This window comes from Canis lupus, chromosome 15, assembly GCF_003254725.2.
Source record: "Canis lupus dingo isolate Sandy chromosome 15, ASM325472v2, whole genome shotgun sequence".
Classification (NCBI taxonomy): Eukaryota; Metazoa; Chordata; class Mammalia; order Carnivora; family Canidae; genus Canis; species Canis lupus.
In genome coordinates this window covers 4,357,561-4,384,375 of record NC_064257.1, presented here as the reverse complement: position 1 = coordinate 4,384,375, position 26,815 = coordinate 4,357,561, and the positions used below count along the sequence as shown (strand labels likewise).

The 26,815-nt window shown below is 40.8% G+C and overlaps 1 pseudogene; it reads right to left on the bottom strand.

The window, feature by feature from the left end:
• Positions 1 to 13,919: 13,919 nt before the first annotated feature.
• On the bottom strand, positions 13,920 to 17,937 carry LOC112642206 (elongation factor 1-beta-like; annotated as a pseudogene).
• Positions 17,938 to 26,815: the final 8,878 nt, after the last annotated feature.

The window sequence follows — 26,815 nt, the reverse complement described above, 5'->3', positions numbered from 1 at the left end:
CCTCAATTCTGCTAAAAACTCGCTCCATGAACTCAGGCCAGCGCCTCAATCTCTCTGTGCCTTAGTTTCCCCGTGTGTAAAATGGAGATCCTCGTGAGAGCACCTACCTAAATAAGTCAGCAAGTGTGCCTGGGACCTAAGAAGTTGAGAGTTTGTGAAGCAAAAAATTGAGGGGGGGAGTTATGTCAGAAATATAAGGAAAGGCCTACGGAGAGGGAAGCTCGTCCTCTTGCAGGAGATGAAGGCCAACCTCAGCGAGGCAGCCACACTTGTTTGGATTCTAAATAATGAGAAGGGCTTCCATAGGTGGAGACGGATCAGATCGAAGGCTCTCCTTCCCCAGTTTTCTCCGGGAGGCCAGCTATGAGGCTCCCCCTGAGGGGAGGCCTGGAGGCTCCTCTCCACCGAGCCACACAGGGGGAGCTGCTGTCTCGAGGAGCCCCACTACCCTGGCCCACCTTTTTGTCTGTGCACTGCGTCTCCAGGATTGTGGAATGCAGCAGGCTCACCGGGCAAGTCGTAGGAAAAACACGTTAAGCCTTTTTTTCTAAAGAAATATGTATACTTTCTAAAGAAGCAGATTTTATGAAATAAAATAGGTATGTTTCACCAAAAGGTTCTGCTGAGCCCAAGTGTCAGAAATACACTTATCTTACAGGATTCTTGGATATCAGAGCCCAAGGCAGCAATTCGAAACATGCAATTCGGGACACTTGGGTGTCTCAGGAGGTGAGCATCTGCCTTTGGCTTGGGATGTGATCCCGGGGGTCCTGGGATCGAGTCCCACATTGGGCTCCCCGCATGGAGCCTGTTTCTCCCTCCGCCTGTGTCTCTGCCTCTCTCATGAATAAATAAACAAAATCTTAAAAAAAGAAACCCCAAAACAGGCAATTCATAGATGGAGAGATGATAGCGAGAGCCTGGGAAGTCCTGCTCAGGACCTCATACCCGAGCTGGGACCAGGGTCCAAGGGTTGGGTTTGGGCTCCCGGCCGAGTACGTGAGGGCAAAGCTACAACTGGGCACTGGAACCCTGGGCCGTAAAAGGAGGCAGGTTTTTGGCACAGGATGAGGATGACTATTTTACTGGGCAAGCCTGTCCAGATCTGAAGCGGGTTGTCTGGAGGTAATGAGCTCTCCATCACCAGGGGCATGAAAGCCAAGACCAGAGGCCTCTTGGGAAATAGTGTAGCTGGATTAATATACTTCTGAGTTTTCTTTCAAGTCTGAGGTTCCACTGTGCCATGATCTTTCATCATCTTTTTAAAAAAACACACCATTTTAAGATTTTTTTTATTTATTCATGAGAGACACAGAGAGAGAGGCAGAGACACAAGCAGAGAGAGAAAGCAGGCTCCATGTGGGGAGCCCAATGCAGGACTCGACCCCGGGACCCCAAGACCACGCCCTGTGGCCAAAGGCAGGGGCTAAGCCACTGAGCCACCCAGGGATCCCCCAAAACACACCATTTTAACAATGAAATACTTGAAATATGCACAAATGAAGGTAACAAATAATATGAGAGACACTCTCATCTCACCACCCAGATTTCAGAGGTTAACATTTTGCTGTATTGTTGTAACCCATTCTTCTTTTTCTAAGGAAGAAAAATCACAGATCTGGCTAAAGTCCCCACCTTTTCTGTTCTCCCTAGAGGTAACAATTAGTTTAAAGTTGTTTCATTTTTTTCTAATCACTCCATACCAGTTTTTATGCATTTAATGCATCTATCTGTAACCATAAACCATATGCAGTAGTATCGCTTTTTAAAATCAACACCAATTGGATCCTACTGTGTCCTTTTGCAAATGATGTTTTCCATTTAATGTGGTGTTTTGGAGACTTTTGAGGCATGTACTTTTGCTTCACTTAATGTAACAGCTGTATAGTAGTTTGCTCTATGAATGAACTGCCCTGGATTGATTTATGCTCCATTTACGGACATCGAGGTGGCTTCCTACTATTTTTTTCTATCAAAAATCTCTAAAGGTGTAATTGCTGGATCATATTATGTACACATCTTCAACTTTACCAGATGGGAACAATTTATTCTTCAAATGCCCACTTAGGGCCTTGCACCAACAATGAGAGTTCCTCATTCACCCATCCTCCAAAGCATGAGGTGTTAGCAGCCATCCTTATTTCTGCCAATCTGAAAAGCATGAGAAATTATCTCAGTAACACTTACATTTACTCCCCCCTCCCCTGCGTTACACTTACTAGGACCTCCAGACATCTTTACTCTTGACTGGAAAAAAAAAAACTCAAAAAACAACTGCCAAGATTTCATCATTACGTATGATATTTGCTATTGGTTTTTGGTAGAGAGTTCTTACCAGGTTAAGATTTTCTTCCCAATTTAAGAGGGTTTTGTTTTTGTTTCTTGTTTTTTTAAAAATCATGAATTAGTGTTGCTGAATTTTATTGAATGCTTTTTTTCTGAATCTATTGAGATGATCACATGGTTCTTCTACTGTAACTTGTTAATCTGGTGAATTAAAATGATAGATTTTCTTTTCCTTTTGTTTCGGTATTTTTTAAATAAGTAAAATATTTCAGATATAATTGAAGTTCTCTGTATACTCCGCATGGATCTCATTTTCCCCCCTCCCTCCCCTGAGGCAAATACCACCCTAAATTCAGTGTTTATCATTCTCCTGCATATTTTTATACTATTGCTACATATGTATGCATCATAAACAATATGTGGTGTTGTTTTGCATGCTTTCAAAGTTTATACAAATGGTATGTTACTATGCATATTCTACAACTTGCTTTCCATTTTGATACTTGAATCTCTAGTTCATTCTAGTTGCTATATGACATCCCATTGTGTTGCAATATAATTGCCTTACTACAGTTTATTTATCCCTTCTTTTGTTTAGGAACAGTAAAATTGTTTCTAATTTTGCTATTGCAAACAATGGCAAGGATAAATATTCTCATAAAAGGCTCCTTCTGCATCATGCAAAACTGGTTTGTTGGGCCACAGGATATACTCTTTTTAAAAGTTGTCAAATATGGCCAAATTGCTCCCCAAAGCACACTTCCCGAAGTGTAGGCGGAGATCTGGTTTTCCATATCCTCACCAATACTTGGTGTCATCAGGCTTTTAATGTTTGCTGGTCTGATGGCTATAAAATGACATCTCATCCTTGCTTTGTTTTGACTTTTCCCAATTTACTATTGGCTAAGAAGTGGACATAAAGTAACGGTGGGAGATTGGCAATCTGGGAGACACCACCCAGACCAAAATTGAAAGTGTGCTCCAAATTGCAAGGACAAGTGGTCCCCCCATTGGGAAATGGTACGGGCTTCTAAAGACAAGACCCAGAAGATTATAGGACTTGTTTTGAAGGAATTATGATTGGTATTGACAGAGTTAAATTGAGTATCTAATACATGATTGGCTCTTTGACTAGTAGATGTTCCATTATTTCTGTTTCAATCCAAAGTTAAAAAAAAAAAAATGGGTTTGAGAAGGTGGTTAAAGTGCCATCGACAAGTTGCAATTTCCAAAAGTCCAGTTCCTGGTGTTCTACGAATTGAAACCTAAGAGGTGTATAGGTTCTGCTTCCCCAATTCTCCTCCCCACTCTATTTTCGATGAGTCTCTTAGCAATGTTTACTCTTTAAAAAACTTTTTAAATTTTGGAATCTTCTTTCACATGATCATGAGACTGAGAATTTTAAATATATATTAAATTAACTATTTAATAGTTAACATATATTAATTTATGGTTTATATATTTAATACATACATTAATTTATAGCCTTTATATATAATATATATGCTTATATATTTATAAATATAATATATATAAATGTAATATATAATTACCACATTGCTGTTCATATCTTTTGCCCTCTTTTTCTTACTGATTTGAAGACCTTATATATATATATAAGAATATATATGAATATATATATGACAATTCTGAATGTTAATCATTTGTTAGTCATATGTATTACAAAGATAGTCTCCTAGTCTGTAGTTTCAGCTTAAGACATAAGTGTTCCATATAATTACAAAGCGAATACTCACAGAAATTACCAATTTAAAAAGTAGAAAGTTACCAGCTCCAGAAATCCATCTTATGTTCCTTCCTAATATTTATTTTCCCCTCACCTAAATGTACCACTGTCTTGATTTTTATTCATCATGTTCTTGCTTTTTTGTACAGGTTGGCTACCCACACAGAAACCCCTAAACACACGATCGGTTTGTCTTGTCCACTTTGGAGCTTTATAGAAGTGAAATCATTTTGCAGTTTTTCTTCTACTTTGTGTTTCTTTGACTAGACACGGGTTTATTTGATTCATTCTTGCGGTGTGCAGCCATAGTTACTCATTTTCCCTGTTGGTGCAATTTTATCCAACGAGCATTCCAGTTTATCCATCCTGCTGTTGGTTTGTGTTTTTCCACCTAGTTTTTAAATATTTCAAACAATATCACCCGGAATGTTCTTGTACGTGTCTCCCTGTGCACACGTACCTGAGTTTCTCCAGGGATTCTACCTAGGAGACGAATTTCTCAATCATCAGGTATGCATATCTTCAGTTTTATTAGAGACTGCCAAATTATTTTCACAGTGGCTGTTGTAGCTTGTCTTCCACTTTGCTTGTGGTAGCTATTGAACAAAGGTTTTAATTTAAGATTTTATTTTTTATTTATTCATGAGACACAGAGAGAGGCAGAGACGTAGGCAGAGCGAGAAGCAGGCTCCCTTCAGGGAGCCCGACAGACTGGATCCCAAGACCCCGGGATCACGACCTGAGCAGAAGGCAGAGGCTCAACCATGGAGCCACCCAGGTGCCCCCAAAGTTTTTAATTAAAAGACAGTCACATTTATCCATCTTTCTCTTCTTTTATAATGCCTTGTCTAAGAAGTCTTTCTTAGCCCTGAAGGTGTTTTCCTCACTTTTGTTTAAATGTCTAAAAATTTTGCCTCTTTCATTTGGGTTCTTAATTTACTGGGAAATACTTCCTGTATATGATGAAAATTGTAAGAACCTAGATTTTTCAGTGGGGATGACCAATTTTCTCGGTGCTGTTGAGCGAAGAATTCATTCTTCCCTATCAACTGGTGACATTCCCTTTGTCACATATCAAGTCTCTATTTAAGGACAGATCTTTTTCTTGAGAAGGGGTTACTTTTGTTTACCACCTTATTTCTTTAACGGCTTGACTTATAGGAATAGTTTCCTGTTCCTTCTTAAGCTAATTTTGGCAATTTTTATTTTTGAGAAATATGAAATTTCTTTAGGTTTTCCCACTTAAAAACTGAAAGCCGGTCGTCGTTTATTGTGATCTTTAAAAGTCTCTATTTTAGTGATAGCTCCTCTTTATTCCTAATTTTGGATGCTTATGCCTTGTCTCTTTGTTCCTTTGTTCCACCTTGTTGGAAGCCAGTTTTATTAGTTTTTTGAAAAGAGAAATAGCTTTTGTCTTTGTTGATCTTTTCTATTGTTTTCTTGTTTTTTTATTTCATTAATTTCTGCTCTTAAATTATAATATTTTCTTTTTTCAGTTCTTGTTTCTGCTTCTGGTCTTTTTATTGGTCCTTGACTTGAACAACGCTGCTTTATTTTATATCTTTTATTTAAATCAGTGCATTTGCAGTTACAAATTCTAAGTACTCTTCTACCTACATGGGTTTAATATGCAACTTTCAATGAAAGGCCATGCTAAATATTTTGTAATTTCTATGGTTATGCCTTTGTCCACAATGAGTTGCTTAGTAATGCAGTCTGAAGTTTCTAACATGCTTGCTTGTTTTGTTTTGTTTGGAATTAACTTTTATGGGTGCTTTCTGATTTGGTTTTATTGTTACAAGAGGAAATGGTCTATAGATATTGATTTCTTTTTGGTGTTGAGATTTCTTCTGTGTCTTAGTATTTATTATATGTGGTTATTTTTTGGTAAGTGTTCCATGTATACTAGAAAAGAATATATTTTCTCTATTTGCTGGCTGAAAATTCTATATACATTTGTTAGAAGATATGTGTTGATTCAATTGTTCACACTTTCCACACTTTAATAACATTTTGTCTGTTCATATATAATTTCTAAAATGGCTTGTTAAAAATCTCCCATTGTGTTTCTCTATGTCATTTTTTTCTTCGTAATTTGCTCTATTTCTGTACTATATACTTTTTTTTTTAAAAAAAAGATTTTATTGATTTATTCATCAGAGACACAGAAAGAGAGGCAGATACACAGGCAGGGTGAGAAGCAGGCTCCATGCAGGGAGCCCAATGTGGGACTCGATCCCGGGACTCCAGGATCACGCCCTGGGCATGAAGGTGTATTATATACTTTGAGGTAATTTTGTGAGGCAAATATAAATTCGTTATTGTTATATTTCCTTGGTAGATCGATTTTCTTATGTACTATATAAGTATATAATCCATAATAAGTTCCATAATATATTGTACCATAAATTTTCTTTTGTCTGATGCTTGTATCGCGGCAGCAGTTTGTTGTTATTGGTGATGGCGATGGTGATGGTGTATGTTTCCTATGCTTTCAACATTTCTGATTTTATTTCAAGTGGGTTTCTTGTAAGTGTTTCACTGGATTTAAATGTAATCTTGTAATCTCTGTATTTCAGTGGGTGGAGGGTTTTTTTTGGGGGGGGGGATTAACAGTTGTCTTAAAGACAGAACCTGAAGCAATCCCAGGACATGAGGAGAGAGAGAGAGAAGAGAGAACCAAGGTAGGAAATGCAGAAAACTCATGTAAGGACCTCACAACAAGCCATGAGACGGTGCTAACACTTGACAGGTGTACTTGCTTGGCCTCTCGGTACATCTCCACACATGCTGTATGGACATATTTGTGCCTTGGAAAAATCCATGGAAGAGAGGACAAGAGAAGGGATTTATCCATTGGCTTCTTCCTAACCCGGTCTCTAATTAATCAAAGTTTGCTTCTTAGCAATTTACCTCACCTGAACTGCAGGTTGAATTACCTAACCCACGTAGTGTGGCGTAAGATGTCAACCAAGAAGGTAGAGAATGTGGGCTGTGGTCTTTGCTACAGACCCACGCAGAGCTGGCTGTTGCTCGGCCGTGGCTGTAGCAGAGCCAAAGGCCAGGTCTGGAAGACAGATGAAGCCAAGAGAATTTGAAGGTGTGCACAAGACACATCTCCTGCAACATTCATTGTAGTTACTTATATATTTGTGCTTATTTTTTTGCCAACTTATTTTGGGTTTTATGTTTTCTGTTCTTGGCTCCATTTCCCCCCCCACCCCTTTTCCTGCCTTCTGTGGAACTGAGCAAGGTTTTTCTTTTTCTTTTCTTTTTTTTGACATCTTCTTCCACCCCCAAACCTTTTCTCCCCCTGTAGCAGTTTGGAAAATAGGCTGTATTTTTATTTTTATAGTGTGTATCCTGGAGTTTGTACGTACTTAATTACAAAAATATACTTAACCATACATTTTTCTATCAGATTTAAAAGTCATTCAGATTTCTATCCTCTTCCAAAACATGACACAGACTTTAACCCTCTTTAACTAACTGAACACCATTCCCAGCTAGTTACTGTTGTTTCTAATGTTAGTTGTGCTATTAGTAACAAAACCATCTCTTTTTCAGTTAAAATTTAATTAAGTTGATTGATATATTTTTTCTTATCTCATTAGCTCCCCCCAAACTCACTTGTTTTTCTGTTGAGGTATATCCTTCAATGGTTTAAGTCCTATTTTATTCTTATTTTCTTAGTTTTTACCTAATGTCCTTTTCTTGTTCCAGGACCCCATTTAGGACACCACATTACCTTTAGTCCTCATGTCTCCTTGGGCTTTTCTTCGCTGCCACATTTTCTCAGACTTTCCTTAGTTTTGATGACCTTGACAATTTTGAGGAATACTGGTCAAGTATTTTTGCAGAATGCCCCACTATTGGCATTTGTCTGGTTTTTTTTTTTTTCCTCCTAAGACTGAGGTCATGGGTTGATGGGAGGAAGATCACAGAGGTAAAGTGACATTTTCATTACATCATATCAAGGATACATAACCTACTATCAACATGATTTATGACTGTCGATGTTGGCCTTGATCACCTGGCTGAGCTGGTGTTTGTCAGGTTTCTCCACTGTGAAATGTATTCTTCCCCTGGTCACACCCCTTCTCTGTTATATACTTTGGAAAGAAGTCACTATGCACAGCCCACACTTACGAGTGGGGAGTTGTGCTCCCCTTCCTTGAGGGCAGAGTAAGTATACAAACTATTTGGAATTCTTCTGCGTGGGAGATTTATCTTTTCTCAATCATTTATTAATTTATTCAATCATTTATTTATATTGACATAGGTTCAACTGACTCTCAAAGTGACTTCGGTCCACACCTTGTTCCCTTAGCCTTTGCTGCGAGGTGGTTTCATTTATTTGTAATAACTAGTAGTTTCTCTTGTCATAGTATGTATTCCTTTCTGGGATCCCTGACTTAACAGTTGAGAGTTTTTTGGCATGGGAGGCACAGAGAGAGAGAGCTCAGAGAGAGAATCTCAAGGAGGCCCCTTGCCTTAGTGTGGAGCCTGATGCAGGACTCAATCTCATGACCCTGAGATCATGACCAGAGTCAAAATCAAGAGTCTAATGCTTAACTGACTGAGACACCCAGGGGCCCTTTAATAATTGGATTTTTAAAATTGCATGCATTAGGTTTCATTAATTGTGCTGTAAAGGTTTGACAAATACATGTTGTTATGTATCCACCATTACAGTATAACATTGTAATTTCACTGCTCTGAAATATTCCCTGTGCTTTATTGATTCATTGCTTGCCCCTACTCCCAAACCTCTGGTAACCACTGATCATTTTATTATGTCAATATTTTGCCTTTTCCAGATTGTCATAGAATTGAAATCACACAATATGTAGCCTTTTCATATTGTCTGCTTTCATTCAGCAATGTGTATATAAGTTTCCTCCCAATCTTTCTGTGGCTAGATAGCCCATTTTGTTTTTATTCTAAATGCTATTCTATTATATGGATGTGCCAGTTTGTTTATCCATTCACCTATTGAAGGACATCTTGGTTGCCTCCAGTTTTTGAAGGTTTTGAACAAAACTGTTATAAACATTCACATGCAGGTCTTGGTGTGAACATGAATTTTCAAATCAGTTGGGTAAATAACTAGGAGTGTGCTTGCTGGATTGTATAGGAAGTCTATGTTTAGCTTTGCAAGAGATTGCCAAACTGTCTTCCAAAGTGACTGTACCATTGGACATTTCTACCACCAACGCATGAGAGTTTCTGTTGCCCCACATTCTCTCCAGCATTTAATATTTCAGGTTTGACATTTTTTTCCCTCTAAAAAGTGAATAGTGGTATCTCATTGTTTTAATTTGCAATTCTCTGATGATGAAAGATGCTAAATATATTTTTACATGCTTACTTGCCATTTGTATATCGTCTTGGGTGAGGTGTCTGTTCAAATCTGTTGCCCATTTTTAAACTAGGTTGTTGAATTCTTTGCATATTTTGGATCTATAGATATATATGTGGCAAATATTTTCTCCAAGTCTGTGACTTGTTTTTTGATTTTATCTTCCATGTCTTTCACAGAGCAGAGCACTTTAATAAAGTTCAATAGATTAATTTTTTCTTCTTTGGATCATACTTTTGGTGTGGTATCTAAAATCCCATCGTCAAACCCAATGTCATGTAGATATGTTTTATCACATAGATTTATGTTTTCCTCTAGAAATTTTATAGAATTACATTTTATGTTTAGGTCCATGATTCACTTTGAGTAAATTTTTCTGAAAAATATAAGATCTGAATCAATATATATATATATGTGTATATATATATATTTTTTTTTAATTTGGAAATCCATTTGTTCTAGCAGTGTTTATTGAAAAGACTACCCTTTCTCCATTGAAATGCCTTTGCTCCCTTTTTCAAAGATTAGTTGGCTATATTTGTGTGGTTTTATTTTTGGGCTCCCTATTCCCTTGATCTCTGTGTCAATTCTTTTCTTTTTAAAAAATACTACCTTGTCTTGATTAGTGTAGATTTATAGTAAGTTTTGAAATCAGATAGTGTCAGTCCCACAGTTTTGTTCTTCTTCATGCCTTGACAGTTCTGGGCCTTTTGCTTTTCCATATAAACTTTAGACTCAGTTTGTTGATATCCATAAACTAGCTTTTTGAATTTTGATTGAAATTGTGTTGTATCCATACATCAAGTTGGGAAGAATTGACATCTTAATGATTTGGAGTCTTGCTATCCATGAACATGGAATATCTCTCCATTTGTTTAGATCTTCTTTGATTTCTTTCATCAGGATTTTGTAGTTTTTCTTATATAGATCCTGTACATTTTTGTTAGGCTTTTTCATACTATTATAAATAATTTTACGTTTTAAGTTTCAAATTCCAATTATTAATTATTAGTATACATAGAAGCCATCAACTTTTGTATATTAGCCTATATCTTACAAACTTCTTGTAATTACTTATTAGTTCTAAGCATTTTCTGGTTGATTCTTTGGAATTTTCCACCTAGACAATCATGTCATCTGAAAAAGCAGATAGTTTTCTTTATTCTTTCCAAATTTGTACACCTTTTGTTTCCTTTTTTTTTTTTTTTTTGTCTTATTGTGTATGTGAGGACTTCCAGTACAAATAGTGAGAGGGAACATATTTGCTTTGTTCCCAAAGTTAGGGGAAAATGTTCAATTTTTTGCCACTAAGTTAAGTTAGTTTGTATTTCTTAGTCATATGAGAGCATACATTAATATACTTATAAGCTGCTCATATTTCAATTTTTCTGAAAACACTAAGCTTTTAAGCTAAAAAATATTTCCATCTCCATTGAGATATGGTTGACAAGTAAAAATTACATATATTTAAGAGGCACAGCATGATGTTTTGATATATGTATACATTATGAAATGATTAGCACAATGAAACTGATTAATAGAAGCATCACCTCACATAATTACCTTTGTGTGGTGGTGGTGAGATCACTTGTGATCCACTCTCTTAGCAAATCTCGAGTATATAGTACATTATTATTAACTGTGGTCACCATGCTGTATGTTGGGTCTCCAGCACTTATTCATCTCATAACTGAATGTTTTTTTTACCCTTTAACAATATCTCCCCTTTGCCCCATCCCTCAGCCTGTGGTAATCACCATTCTATTCTCTGTTATTATGAGTTAATTTTTTTTTAAAGGTTCCACATATAAGTGGGATCATACAGTATTTGTCTGTCTGGCTTATTTCACTTAGCATAATGTCTTTTGGCTTTGTCCATGTTGTTGCAAATGGCAGTATTTCCTTCTTTTTAAACGGTAAATAATATTCCTTTATTATATATATATATATATATATATATATATATCACACTTTCTTTATCCATTCATCTGTTGTGAACACTTAGGTTGTTTTCATATCTTGGCTACTGTGAATAATGCTGCAATGAACACAGTAGTGTAGATATCTCTCTGAGATAGTCATTTTATTTCTTTTGGATTTGTACCCAGAAATGGGATTTCTGGATCATATGGTAGTTCTATTTTTAATTTTTTGAGGAACTTCCATACTCTTTTCCATAATGGCTGTACTAATTTACATTTCTACCAACAGAGCATGAGGGTTTCCTTTTCTCTGCTTCCTCACCAACACCTGTTATCTTCCGATTTTTTGATAATAGATATCCTAACAGATGTAAGGTGATAACTCATTGTGGTTTTGATTTCCATTTCCCTGATGATTAGTGATGTTGAGCATCTTTTCATATACCCTTTGGCCATTTGTATGTCTTCTCTGGAAAAAATGTCTATTCAGGTCCTTTGTCCATTTTTTAAATTTAGTAATTTATTTTTTAATGTTAAGTTGTATGTGTCCCTCGTGTATTTTGGATGTTAACCCCTTATCAGATACATGGTCTGCAAATATTTTCTCCAATTCCATAGGTTGCCTTTTCATTTTGTTAATTGTTTCCTTTACTATGGAGAAAATTTTTAGTTTGATATAGTCCTACTTATTTAATTTTGTTGTATGTGCTTTGGTGTCAAATCCAAAAAATCATTGCAAAGACCAGTGTCTATATATTTCCCTCTGTTTTCTTATAGGAATTTTATGATTTTGGGTCTTGTATTTAAAACTTTAATCCTTTCCGAGTTGATTTTGGACATGGTGTAAAGATAAAGGTTCTATTATGTTCTTTCTCAGGTGGATATCCAGTTTTCCCAACGCCTTATTACCCTTCCCCCATTGCATATTCTTGGTGACTTTGTTGAAAACTAGTTGGCAAAAAAAAAAAAAGAAAAAGAAAAAGAAAAAGAAAAGAAAAGAAAAGAAAAGAAAAGAAAAGAAAAGAAAATTAGTTGGTCATATATGCCTGGGTTTATTTCAGGGCTTTCTATTCTGTTCCACTGGTCTGTGTGTCTGTGTTCATGCTGGTACCATACTGTTTTGATTACTATCACTTTGTAATGTAATTTGAAATCAGGAAGAGTGATATATCCAATATTTTGTTCATCTTACTCAAGATTGCTTTAGCTATTCAGGGTCTTTTGTGGTTTCATAATTTTAGGATTTTTTTCTATTTCTGTGGAAAAATACCTTTTGAATTTTGGTAGGAATTGCATTAAATCTGTAGCTTTCTTTAGTTAGAATGGATATTTTAAGAAATAATTATTTAAATCTATGAACACGGATTTTAAAAATTTGTTTCAGTTTCTTTCATCAATGTTTTATAGTTTTCAGTGTATGTATCTTTCACCTCCTTGGTTAAATTTATTCCTAAGTATTCTGTTCTCTTTGATGCTATTTTGTAAAAAGGGAATGTTTTCTTCATTTTTTTGGATAGTTTGTTGTCTGTGTATAGAAATGCAACTGGTTATTGTTTGCTGATTTTCTATCCTGCAACTCTACTAAATTTATCCATTAGTTTTAATAGTTTATTTTGGTGGTGTACTTAGTGTTATGTATATATAAGACCGTGTTATCTGCAAAAGCAGCAATTTTATTTCTTCCTGTCCGATTTGTATGTCAAGCGTTATCAATTTCAAAGAACCAGGTTTTGTTTTGGCTGATTTTCTCTATTTTCCTGCTTTCAATTTCACTGATTTTTGCTCTAATTTTACTTCTTTCCTTATGCTTGCTTTAGGCTTCAGTTTTTCTTCTTTCTCTAATTTTCTAAGGTGAAGCTTAGATTGTTGATGTTTAGATCTTTCTTCTTTTCTAATATATGTATTCAATGCTATAAATTTCCCTCTAAGTGCTACTCTCACAGCATATCACAATTTTTGATAATTTATTTCTTCATTTAACTCAAAATATTTTAAAATTTCTCTTGGAATTTCTGTTTTTTTAAACTCACATGCTATGCGGAAGTGTATTGTTTAATTTCCAAGTATTTTGAGATTTTCTACCTATCTTTCTGTTATTGATTTTTTTTTTGTTTAATTCCATTGTATTGAGAGCAGACATTGTGTAATTTCTATTCTTTTGAATTTGTTAAGTTGTGTTTTATGGCCCAGCATGTGGTCTGTCTTGGTGAATGTCCCATGTGAGCCTGTGTGTGTTCTATTGTTGTCAGATGAAGTAGTTAATAGATGTCAATTATTCCCAGTTGACTGATAATGCTGTTGAGTTCCACAGTGTCCTTACTGATATCCTGCCTGCTTGATCTGTCAGTTACTAAAAGAGGGATGTTGAAGCCTCAAGCTATAATAATGGATTTGTCTATTGTTCTTGAACTTCTATTGGTTTTTGTCTCACATATTTTGATGTGCTATTATTAGGTACATACACATTAAGGACTGCTAACATCCTTCTTGTTTTAATTGAGCATTTTATATGATCCCATTTTGTCTCTTAGTATATCAACCATATTTTTTTCTTTTCTTGTCCTTCAAACTTTTATGTAATGGCATTGATCTATGATGGATTCTAGATCTTGTGAAAAGCAGCCACGTCCATGGACTATATACATAGTCCCAAAAGCAGTGATCCACTCCTCCAGCATATCTGTTCCAACTTTATGGCCTTCCACTACCCACTGTACTTAGAGTTTTTTAAATTCCATATTCCATTGGAACTAGCTTAGATGAGCCCCAGACCAAGCTGTCTGCTTGAATGCTCCTGATGCACTTTTCTAGTTTTGCCCTACCTGTCTCATCTCAGGATTTCACATCTAGTAAGATGGAAGATCTGGCAACAAGTGCAGGTTTTTTGGCTTTCTTTGACTCATAGTGCACAAGGCATTCCTCTCTTAGCCTCTTTGCTTCTTCACTTTCTTCTTCCTCCACAGATCCAAAGGGATCAACGTCATTATCATCTTTACTATCCGTAGCTCCACTTCCTGTGGTGTCTTCCACATTAGCAGGGCCATACTTGCCCAAAGCTTTCTTCACTCCTGGAACACTGGCCTCTTTTTCATAAGAGCTGATGTGATTATATCAATGTAGGGCATGATAAGAGTCAGCAGGCATGGACTGGAAACTGCTTCAAATGCTGCTGGTTGGCTTATGACAGCATACACCCTTTGATGTAGCTCTTGTCTGCTAGGTAATTGTTGAACACCTGGAGGCTGGGGGTGCTTTTCAAGTCTCCAAAACCCCTGGCATCTGCGGATCCAGGAACTGGGGGACAGCGAAGGAAAAGAGGAGTCCAGGGGGTCTGCCAAACACTAAGGGGAAAAAAAGCTCAATTATATTCCTTTAAAAAATTGTTAGTGTTGTCTCTAGAGTTTGTGATATATGTTTATAACTAGCCTACATCCACTCTCAAATAACACTATATTGCCTCATGGGTAGTAAAGATACCTTTATAATAGAGTATTGCCAATTCCTTCCTCCTGTCTTTTGTTACATGGCTGTCATTTACTTCACTTAGCCATATACTATAATCTTCTAATATATTGTTACTATTATAACTGGGAGCAAACGATGACCTATTGGCTCAATTAACAATAAGAAAAACAAAATATTTTATTTTAACTTCATTTATTCTTTCTTGATGATCTTTCTTTTTCTGTATAGATCAAATTTCTGACCTACATAATTTTTCCTTTCCCCACAGACCTTCTTTATTTTTTTTATTTTTATTTATTTATTTTTTTTCAAAGACCTTCTTTAAACATCTCTTGCAGAGCAGGTGTATTGGTGATAAATTCTCTGAGGTTTTTTTGTTTGTTTTGTTTTGTTTTTGTCTGAGAAAGTCTATTTCTTCTTCACTTTTGAAGGATAATTTCACTGGATATAGATTTCTAAGCCAATTTTTTTTCTTTCAACAGTTTATTTTTGTTTATTTTAGAGAGAGAGTGTGTGTGTGCAAGTGAGGGTGGGGACGGATAGAGAGAGAAAGAGAATCCTAAGCAAACTCCATGCTGAGGGCAGAGCCCAACGGGGGGCTCAATGTCAAAACCCTGAGATCATGACTTGAGCCAAAATGAAGAGTCAAGATGCTCAATTGAATGAGCCACTTTCAACAGTTTAAATATTTCCCTCCACTGTCTTTTAACTTACATGGTTTCTTGTGTGTGTGTGTGTGTGTGTATGTGTGTGAGTGTGTTTAAGATTTTATTTTTTAAAGTAATCTCTACATCTAACGTGGGGGCGCAGACTCACAACCCCAAGATCAAGAGTTGCATGCTTCACTGACTGAGCCAGCCAGGTGCCCAAGCTTACATGGTCTCTGATGAGAAGTCTGATTTAGCTCTTATCCTTGTTCTTCTATAGGTAAAGTTTTTTTCCTGTGTTGCTTTAAAGATTTTCTCTTTGTCTTTGGTTTTCTACAGTTTGAATATGATATGTTTAGGAATAAAATTTTTTTTTAATTTATTTATCCTGCTTGGTGTTCTCCAAGCTCCCTGAATCTGTGTTTTGGTGTCATCAATTTTGGAAAATTCCTAGCCATTACTCCTTCAAATATTTCTTTTGCTCTGTCCCTTCTTTCTTCCCCTTTTCTTCTGGTATTCCAGTTATACATTTGTCATACCTTTAAACTTGTTTCACAGTTATTGGATATCTTGTTTTTTTTTCTCATTCTTTTTTTTTTTCTCCTTTCATTTCAGTTTGGGAAATGTCTACTGACATATTTTCAGTCTCAATGATTTTTAGCTTGGCCATGTCCTTTCTATTGATGAGCCACTGTAAAGCATTCTTTATTTCTGCTCAATATTTTTTAAGATGATTTTTTAAGGGGCACCCAGGTGGTTCAGTCAGTTGAATGTCTGGCTCTTGGTTTTGGCCCAGGTCATGATCTTGTGCGACATGGGATTGAGCCCCATGCTCTGTGTGAAGTCCGCTGGAAATTTTCTCTTCTTCCCCCTCCCCACTCACTTGCTCACATGCTCTCTCTCTATATATAAAAAAATTATATATATATAAATTTTTTAAAAATGTGATTTTTAAGAGAAATTTTATGTTCACAGCAAAATTAAGAGGAAGATACAGAGATTTCTCATAGACCTACTGCTTCACAACCTTTCCTACTATGAACATCCTCCACCAGAGTGGTACATTTGTTACAACTGACGAACCTACACTGATGCATCATAATCACCCAAAGTCTAGACTCTACATTAAAGTTCACTCTTGGTTTTGTATATTCTGTGGGTTTAGACAAATGTCTAATGACATGTGTCCATCATTATCATATCATACAGACTATTTTTTACTGCCCTAAAAATCCTTTGTGTTCCCCTTATTCACCACTCCTCAACAATCCCTAGCAATCACTGATCTTTTTCCTGTCTCCATAGTTTTGCTTATTCGAGAATGTCATGTAGTTGGAATCATATAGTATGCAGCCTTTTCAGTTGGATTATTTCACTTAGTAAAGTGATTTTAAGATTCCTTTATGTCTATTTTTTGCCTTGATAGCTTTTTAAAAAAATACTGAATAATATTCCATTGTTTAAAGGAACCACAGTTTATGTATCCAGGTGTCTACTGAAGGACACCTTGGTTGCTTTCAAGTTTTGGCAATTATGAAGTTAGAACTTACTTTCTTTCTTTCATTTTAAAAATTCTTTCATACATTTTCTGTCTCTATGCCCATCTGCTTTTGCATACAGTATACTTCTACTAGTGCATCTTTAACATATTAATCACAGTTATTTTAAATTCTCAGTCTGATAATTCTAAAATTTCTGCTGTATCTGAATCGAGTTCTGATAATTGCTTTGTCTATTTAAATCATATATCTTGTCTTGCTTTTTAAATCATGTCTTGTAATTTTTTGTTGAAAACAGAACATGTTGTATTAGGTAATATGAGCTGAAGTAAATAGCCTTTAGCATGAAGTTTTATGTTAACATAGCTAGGAATTGTGTCTAATGTTTATTGTGGCTGTAGGTTTCAAAGGCTTTAATTTCCTCCAGGATACTTGTTTTTTAATTTATCTTTTATCTTTGGGTTTCTGTAAAAACTCTCTCTTAAATACAGTCAGAACCATATATCTGCCTCAGTTGCAATCCACTGTTAACATACTGGAGCCCTATTGATGAGGTGGTAAGGGGTAGGGGAGGAGAGGACATCTATAATCCTGTGAATAAGTCTTAGTCTTTAGTGAGCTTGTATCCCTGAGCTGTGACCTTCACAAATGATTCTTATGTTGTTCTCTTCCTTTAGGTGAGACAGAAAGACTAAGGAGGCTTGAGTTGGATAAATTCCCTTCCTCCACATCAGATAAAGCTCTTTGCCATTAACAGATAGGCATTTGTTAAGGAGAATGCTCTGGACATTATTTCAAAACTATTACTATTCCCTTTCCCTTGCCAGAGACATGGGATTGTTGTTTTGACTCTTTATCATGACAACTTGGTGGGATTCCTGGGGGTAAGACCCACAAAAAATGCAAGGTAGCCTATGACTACAGCTCTGAGGTTTCTTATTTACAATAATTTATACTCCAATCTCCAGCAATTCATTAAAAGTACTGTTTGAGTTTACCTACCATCCATGGCTCAAGCAGCTTTTGATCAGGGTAAGTTGATCTGCTCTGTGATTCTTTGTATTAACCTGTTCCTCCAGATTTCAAAGTAATGGTTTGCACTTTCCCTTAATTCCTTAATGGAGCTAAGAAAAGTCACAATTTTCCATTTGTTCAGCTTTATTGTTGTAAGGATGAGAACTATGACTTATGTGTTGGAGATGAAACTTCAAATCTCTAGGAGTTCTTTTAATGAGATGGGAAACTCATAGCTGAAGAAGTCTTTTCCTCTTTCACTTTGAATGATAATTTATCTGGGTATAAAATTCAAGATTTCCAGCTATTTTCCTTCAGCACTTTACAAATGCTACTTTACTGTCTTTTTGCTGTATATTATTGCTGCTAAGAATTTTGTTGTCACTCCAGGTATCATTTCTTTGTAAATTATCTGTCTTTTGGTATTTTAAAGATATACTTTTTCTCCTTGACACTTTATACACTTTCTGTAATGTGTCTCTGTGTGTAGAATTATTTTCAGTTGATCTATTTTTTAATCTCATGAATTATATATTCTTTAATTCTGAAAATTTTTCAGTTCCGATATTTTCAAATGCTCCATTTCTATCATTTTCTTCATTCTCCTTTTTAATAATTGTCAATAGACTAATATTAGCTTGTCAATCCCTTCTCTGTGTCTCTACAAATCTATTAAAATCATATGTTTATTCTATGTTCTTGGGATATTCTTAGGCATTATTGCCCTAATTTTCTCTTTGTCTCTGTCTATTCTAGAGTTTACCCCATTATACTCTTTTTTGTCCATGAGAAAGATGTTCTGTTGAGCCACAATCTTCCTCTAGTCCTAACGTGTCCTCTGAAGATCCTTGTTCAAGTCTGCCTTCAAAAATCCCTTGAAATATTTGAAAAGAGAGATGCCAGTCTCCCCCTTTTCCTTAGGTTAAACACCACAGTTAAAGGCCATTGTGAATGTAGGCAGGTCACAGTGAATACTACCTTTTACAATATGGTGATGGGAAATGTGAGAAGCAGATCAATATCTAAATTTTAATCAATAATTCTGGAAGTGTTCACTAGGAACCTGGAGAACAGCTTGGAAAATTCCCCTGTGGTACCTAAATTAATCCTATGTGTCCCATCTGGGTTTAATTTATTTATTAAACAATAACTTATTATATGTTCAGTTGTATTAATTACCCTTCTAAATGCAGGAGCTATGCTGGGGATCAAGACATGGTCCTCAGTTGTGTCAGTGCAGTAGAAAAGAGGTTGAGATGATGAGCAGGGTGGAACGGGGTGTGATTATCCAGGAAGAGAGTACCAAGTGGAAGAATGCTCAGAGAGCACTCTGAAGACCCTTCCATTTTCAGATTCCCATGCAACATTTAGTAGCACTTCAATCATATTAAGTGGGGCCAGGTGTAGTCTCAGGGACCATCCAGCAGAAGAAGTTATTATCCCTTCATTGTGGAGCTACAGAGGGCCAGGCTCAGCTCTTATAGCATTTAATCCAGTCCTGATCAAGGATAGGAAGAATAAGTGACCTCACCCCACCAGCAAGTGGGTTTGGATTTAGTTTTGCTCCCATTGACTTTTGCTTCAAATGCTTGTTGATTCGTTCACTGTAGTGGATTAATGACACCAATGGCCCCTCATAATGGTCCTTCTGTATCCAAACTTTTGTCCTGTATCTTTGTAGTCCCCTCCTACCCTGATTCCAGGCTTGGCCGCATAACTTTCTAGGACTAATGTGATGTTTGCAAATATGATACAGGCAGAAGCTGGAAAAGTGCTTGTAGATTTCCATGTCTTCTCTTCTATCTCTGGCTTCCCTGTGATAACTAGACTAGTTTTCCTTTGGAACCTTGTCCAAGGCTAGCTCTCTCTTATCTTGGTTTCTCTTGTATCTTGCCTTGATTCCTGCTGCTGATGTGAGAAGATGCTTGGGCTATCCTGATGGAGGGCTGTGAGAGACATATGGAGGAAAGCTGGGCTGTTCCAGATGAGGTCATCCTAGACTATCCAGCCCCCAACTCACTTCCAGTTCACAGAAGATACACAAGCAAGCCCAGCTGAGATCAGTTAAGCCTGGCCCCAAATGGTAGAAAGCAGATTTAAATCAAAAGAGAGCTGGGACGCCTTGGTGGCTCAGCAGTCGAGCATCTGCCTTCAGCTCAGGGCATGATCCTGGGATCTGGGATCAGGTCCTGCATTGGGCTCTTTGCAGGGAACCTGCTTCTCTCTCTGCCTATGTCTCTGCCTCTCTGGGTATCTCTCATGAATAAATAAATAAAATCTTAAAAAAAAAAAAACGAAACAGAGAGCCTAACAACCTATGGGCTTATGAATAATATTAAATGGCTGTTGTTTTAGACTACTAAGTTTTAGGATGCTTTGTTACAGAGCAGAGCTAACTGATACAGAAATGGTAGTTATCTGATGCTCAATCATTCCATGAATCTTTGTGGAATATCTACTTTGCTTCTGTGGGCTTGTGGGAAACTTTTCAAGGTCTTTTTCTATCTGCTGCCACACTGGTTCTGTTGGCATGACCGATTGTAACTCTGCGTCCTTGTCCAGAACTTTGTATCGCTGCTGAGACTGTCATGCCCTGACACCCCACTAGCTTGGCTGGGTCCCTGGCCCCTAAGTTCTTTTCAGCACCCTTCTCTTCCTTACTGGGTTCATTCTTTGAATGGATGAATTATTTGGAACCCTTATACCTCATGTAGAGCATTTCTTATCACCTAGCTATCCGCTACTTTGCTTCCCTGGTCAGATTGGACCTGTATGGCTATGGATAGCACCCTGAAGTATGCGCCTGTTTATTGCCCTCCTTTGGACTGCACTCACAGCTGGATGAAGAATTATCCTCTACAAGAGTTAGTTCCCTGTATTAGTTTGCTAGGGCTGCCATATGAAGTACTATAAACTGTATGGCTTAAACAACAGAAATTAATTTTCTTACAATTCAGGAGGCCAGAAGTCTGAGACCAAAGTGTTGGCAGGGTTGGTTTCTTCTGAGGCTTCTCTTCTCAGCTTGTAGATGGCCACCTTCTCACTGTGTCCTCACATGGTCTTCTCTTACTCTGTGTCAATGTCCAAATTTCCTCTTCCTATATGGACGCCAATCATAGTGGATTCAGGCCCATCCTATGACTTCATTTTAACTTAGTTACCTCTTTACAGACCCTCTTTCCAAAAAAGTCACTCTCTGAAGTGCTTGCTGGGCCTTCAAGCCACCTGAGTTGTGACAGTTAATCTCTCATGCATGTTGTCCCCAAAGTAGAGTCTCTTGGTCATTGCCATTTTGAGGTGATAATGCCCAGTCTTCTTCTCTTTACATTGTTTGTAGCTAATTGACTGTCATGAATGTTAGCAATAGTAGCTTTGACCAAATGATACCAGTTTGCTGGCTGAAAAGAAAAAGCATTAAGAGAATATTAGCTGCTGAGGCCAAGTCCATGGAGGCACTTTCTGGGGGGTGTTTTATCCTGCATGCAGGAGCTGCTCTTCCCTCATTCAGTCTGTCAGAAGGTTACAGCCAAGGTGGTGTGTGCCTGGAGGTGGTGCTGCAGGGAGAGCAGTGCCCTTGTCAGCTCCGGAGGAATGATGAGATCTCCGATAAGGGGAAGACAACACCCAGGAGGCAGCATGGTGTTGCAGAAAAGGCTTTGGAATGAGGCAAGACTATGTTTGATCCTGAGTGCACCATTTGCCATTGATGACCTTGGGCAAGCCATTTAACCTCTCTGGACCTCAGTTTCCTTATCTGTAAATCAGGGAAAGTTACCCCCTACCTCCCAGGGCAGCTGTAGAGCTGGTAGGGCCAAGCGCTGTGCCCGACCCTATCAGGGATCCATATATGTGCTGACCGAAAAGGGAATGACCCCAAACTGGGAAGCTAGGAGGGGGTCCATCTGAAACTTTTGGGGGATACTGACATGTCACAGAGTGGCTGAATAATGTCAGTTGGAAATCCTGTCCAGGATTTCTCTTGCCTTAAGCTCCCCTCTATGTGCATGTACTTGTGTGCACACAGGCACACACCCCCACACACAGACACACAAGATGCATACTGAATAAGTAAACACCAGGCCATAGACAAACACTCATGACGACACACAGCACCCCCCCATGCGCAAAGGAACTTGTACAGCGCCAGTTGGTCCCTCTCTTACAGATAGACACACATACACAAGTGTGCACACAAAAGTACACTCCCAGGCCCTGTGCACCGCGGCTATGTTCCCTCCATGAAATGGGACCTTGAATTCCTCCGACTGGAGACCATAATATATATCTAAATATTGAGGACCATATACTGAATCATCCCCCTCAATGTATCTAAAATGAGATATGAAGAGGGGGAAAACCCCAGTGGAGAAGAGGAAGCCATACATACAGATTGCAATCGCCACCCAATGTTGCTGGTAGAGAGAAATGGATGTTGAACATTGAATGTTAAAAATTGTGTTGAATTAGATAAGAAAATCCCGTGTAGACTTTGTTAATGATTCATAATCAGCTAATAAGCTCATCTTGAGGAGAATAATGATCCGCGGACCTGTTGGCTCGTTTATCACTGTGTTTTACAACATTGGCAAAGAAACTAATTAAATCCCCGCATCATTACAGAGAATCCCTTTTAATAGAGATACAATGATGCACTAGAGGCTACAGATTACACTGCAAATTGTACCAAGAGATTTTGGACAGCGGGTTTTAATTAACATGTGAGCCAGAAGCAGCTCGCTTAAATAATAACCAGCGCTGGAACCATCTGCACGGAGGAGTCAGGCCATAGGAGGAGGAGGTGAGGACAGAGGCCCTGGAGGCCAGGAGAGCATGGGCTGAGGCTGGAAGGTGTCTCAGAGTCGGGGCTCTGGGGAAAGGGGACAAACTGAGACGGGGCTTGAGTCCTGAAGGGGAGGGGAAGCAAAAGCCGGTGCATGTCAAGGTCCAGAATCAGACCAGGTGAAGGAATGCAGCTGTTTCTGGGGAAGCTGGAGGTGTGGATCCACACTGATGAGAGCAGCAAAGTCATATGAGCTCTAGACAAGTCCCCTGACCCCCCCTCCACCCCCATTTGTCCATTTGGACAAACCAAACCAAGAGAGACCACTTGCGAATGGGCATCGCACACCACTGTCCGGACTCCAGCCCTTGGCAGATGGAGCAGCAGGTTGCTGGGAGGCAGGCAGGGCAGGTGCGCCCAGGGGGACCCAGCAGGGGAACCGGAGGTGCCCTAAGCGGCACAGCCAATGAGCCTCTAACAGCTGAGTCCCATGCTCCTCCCATGCTCTTCTGTAGTCGGCTTCCAAGGAGAAACTTCGGCCAGTAGGCCAGGAGACAGACAGAAGGACAAGTGGGCCAGAAGGCAGACAGGGAAGAGTAAAGCCGGGAACTCTGCTTAGCCATGAGTTGCGTGTGTGTTCTTGGAAACGAGTTCATGGCCAACCAGGGGAGAACTTTATTCCCTCAAGGGCGAACCTGGGGGAGGCCTAAACGGTGCTGGGCCGGACTTCCTGAGGGCACAGGTCACACGGCCGCAGCTCTGCCGCACCTTGAGCAGCTTGTCACCCATTTTACTTGGCGGTCTCCCAGGCAGGGTGCTTCCCTGTTCCCTCCTTCCTCAGCACCAGGCTTTCCTTCCCAGGCTGAGGCTCAACACCGAGGTGGCCTGTGCCACAGGCGGTATCACAGACTTCAAAGAGGCTTCTCTGACAGTTGTGGGAAGATCAAGAGTCTGTGTAGGCAAGACGCGGGAAAGAATTCTCCCCAAGTTCAGGTCCCTCTCTCTGAGAAAATAAGCTGAAGGCTTCCTCCTCTGAGGCCTGTATATTATTATTTTTTTAAAAAAGATCGGCAGCAAAATGATTCATAAAACCTTGGAAACAGAGTTCTTGTAAAGCCTCAAAGAACAATGGCTCATTGTGTACCGAGACTCCCACCTGATAATCTGCCAAAGGCGTGATGCGGGCTCCTTCGAGATGGAGCTGCACCCAGCAGTCACTTCCCAGCCTGCTCTTCTCCTGGGGTTCCATGGCAACCCTGCAAAGATGCCAGTACCTTCTAGCATTCCCCAGGCAGCAGTCACCTTTGTGCCCGGGGCCGCAGGACTGCCTCCCGGCTGGGGGGCAACTCTTCTCTCCGAGGTGCTGCCAACGCCGTGCATGCAGGCTTCCAAAGCCAACCTCACCCCCCACCCCCGTGTGCACACGCATGCACACCTGGGCACGTGTGTGCCCCCACACATGCATACACACATCTGGGCACACTCTTGCCCTCTCCCCAACCCCGAAGCTGGCAGCGCCGAGGCCCTGGTGCTCCCCCGCTCCTCTGGGGCCTGCCGGGGCTGCTGTCATCCGGCCCTCGCACCTCGCCCCTTCCCCACCGCCTCCCCCTCCACTGGGTCTCCATCCGGGGTCGTGGAGCAAACAGGGGTCAGACACCTGCGGTTCAGCCTCCCCCTTTATGGACAAGGAGAGGGAGGGGCCTGCCAGCGAGGGAGGTGACTGTAGTCCTGAATGTCTCGAGTGAGCATCCTTGTGCTGTGCAGAAGGGTGGCTGCGTGTCACCCTTTCAGCTGCTTCTTGGGGACTCCTCAAGGGAGCCAGGATGATTCCTCCCTCCCTGGTCTCTGCCCCCCATCCAACACCCTCGGGCTCTCGCCGTGGGCCTGCCACCCTTGACTCTGAAGCTGTCCGAGCCTCCGGCTGCGTTTATGAATGGTGCCAGTTCCAGGGACTTGGGGTCTGGAAGGGACTTTCAGGGTCAGCTGGTTCAACCTATTCATTTTGTTGGATGAGTAGTAAATGGAGGCTCTGGGAAGTTGAGTGAGGCTGAACCAAGGGACCAGTGGTCCAGCGCTTGGGAAACCCCAGAAGCGCTGGGGCCCCCATCCAGGCTTTATTGTGCTTTTATTACAAAAGCTCTGGGCAGCAGAGACAGAGCCTGCTGTGACCTAGATGGAACCCAAGCCTTGTGTCGCCGCGGGACAGAGGCCTTGCCAGTGTCCTTCCTTGGGGTGTCCGCCGATCAGCATACCTCTCTCCTCCCTCCTAAGGCCCTCAGCTGCCCTCCCGACAGTTCCAGGCAACCAGGTCCCTACCTCGCAGTGCAGGCAGGCAGCAGGTGACAGTGCGGACGCTGCAGTCAGGCACCTTTGGGTTCGAGTCCCAGCCTCGCCCCTCCCCTCAGCACCGGCCGAGCCTCTGTGAGCAGTGGCGGCTGCTGCAGCTGCCGGTTGGGCTTTAGGACTTCTCTGAACCTGTGGGTTAGATGCAGCCATTATTAAAAGTTAAATGACAGAAACTCCTAATTAAATAAATTATGCTTAAAACAAAGGCAATAAGCCCTAAGACAAAAATCATTTTCTAGTTATTTTAATATCATCTCTACTCTAGAGCTGATGCTCTGGGGGCCGTTCAAGTCCGCTGTGTCTGGGTGGAGGAAGCACCGCGTGCAGCACCACCCAAGACAAGGGTGCCCTCCACCCCCTCCCATTCCGAGTTCCGTGATGTCGAATTAGTAGTCCTGCTCCTGGCTGTGGGGTGGGGATGGGGGGCGATCACGCCATGGAAGTGAGCAGACACCACAAGGCTGGTCCTCCTCCTCTTTTTCCTCCCCCCTCCTCTTCTTCCCCCCTTCCTTCTCCTCTTTCTTCTTCTTTTATTTTTATTTTTATTTTTTGGAGAGCCAGCCTCTGAACCCCTACCAGCAGGCCCCTAATTGTGTTTGACCCTTCCAACGACCCTGTGACATGGGGATTCCAGCTTTAGAGAGGAGGGAGCTGGGACTTAGGGGGTGCAGTGACATCTCCCGGGCGGAGCTGGTGGGGCTCTCGGCCCGCAGTGGACAGAACTCACCCCTGCCTTGCGGCTCCAGGTCCAGTGCTCTCTGGCAACATGTTGAGCTTGTCTACTTAGCAGTAGGCGGTGGCGGCGCTGTCCCCTTCCAGGCCCCAGCGGCCAGGAGGCTTCGTCCGGGTGAGCAGGATGCTGGGCCCGCTGCCCTAGTGGTCGAGGGGTGGCAGAGGCAAAATCGCCCAGGGAGCAGAATGTTCGGGGGCAGGGATGCCCACATGGAGGGAAGAGGGCCCTGGACCACACGCCCAGCGGTCGTCCCCACCACCCCAGCCGCAGGGGTGACACTGCCTCCCACGGCCGCCTTGACAGTTCACTAAGCACCTGTGTACCTGCGCTGCACACACTGGGTGTGAAGGAGTAAACGCTGCTTCCCTTCCTCGCCCCTTCTCTCCTCCTGCCTCTTTCCTCCCCTCCCCACCCCCGGCAGTGAAGACCCTCCATGGTCGTCCAGGCTGAGGACAGCCCGGGCACAGCGACGTGGCACAGGCCGCTCCCCTGGAGCCCCTTCCTTGGTTTCTGTGCCAACCCTGGGCCTGGTCCTCCCCGGCCCGTCGGACCTTCCTGCAGGCCCTGGGGCTTCAGGAGGCCTCAGAGGCAAAGGGGAGAGAAGGTCAGAGAAGGGACGGGAAGCTGAGCATAGGAAGCCCGAAGCCCCCCCACCCTGCCCTCTGTCCCTCATTTCACAGAGGCCACCGGGGCCTCCCCCATCTGACTGCATCCACCTGGAGGCACCCCCGTGGCTGCCGCCCACCCCTGCCCTACGTGAGGCATCCCTGGCCTTCTGGCCCATCGGGTCCGGGTAGGCCGCTGGAGCGTCACTCCCCGTGTTGTGGCTGAAGGCCTCTGTCCCCGTCTCCCCTCCCTCCAGCTTCTAACCAGAAACCACCCAGGGCTGTTCCCGTGCCTGCCCCCCCATTCCCCCGTCCCCCTGTCTAGGAGGCCAGGCTGGCCCTCCTGCCCCGGTGCCCTCTGCCAGCCCCTCAGCCTCCCGGTCCATCTTGCTCCACCAGCCACCTCCTC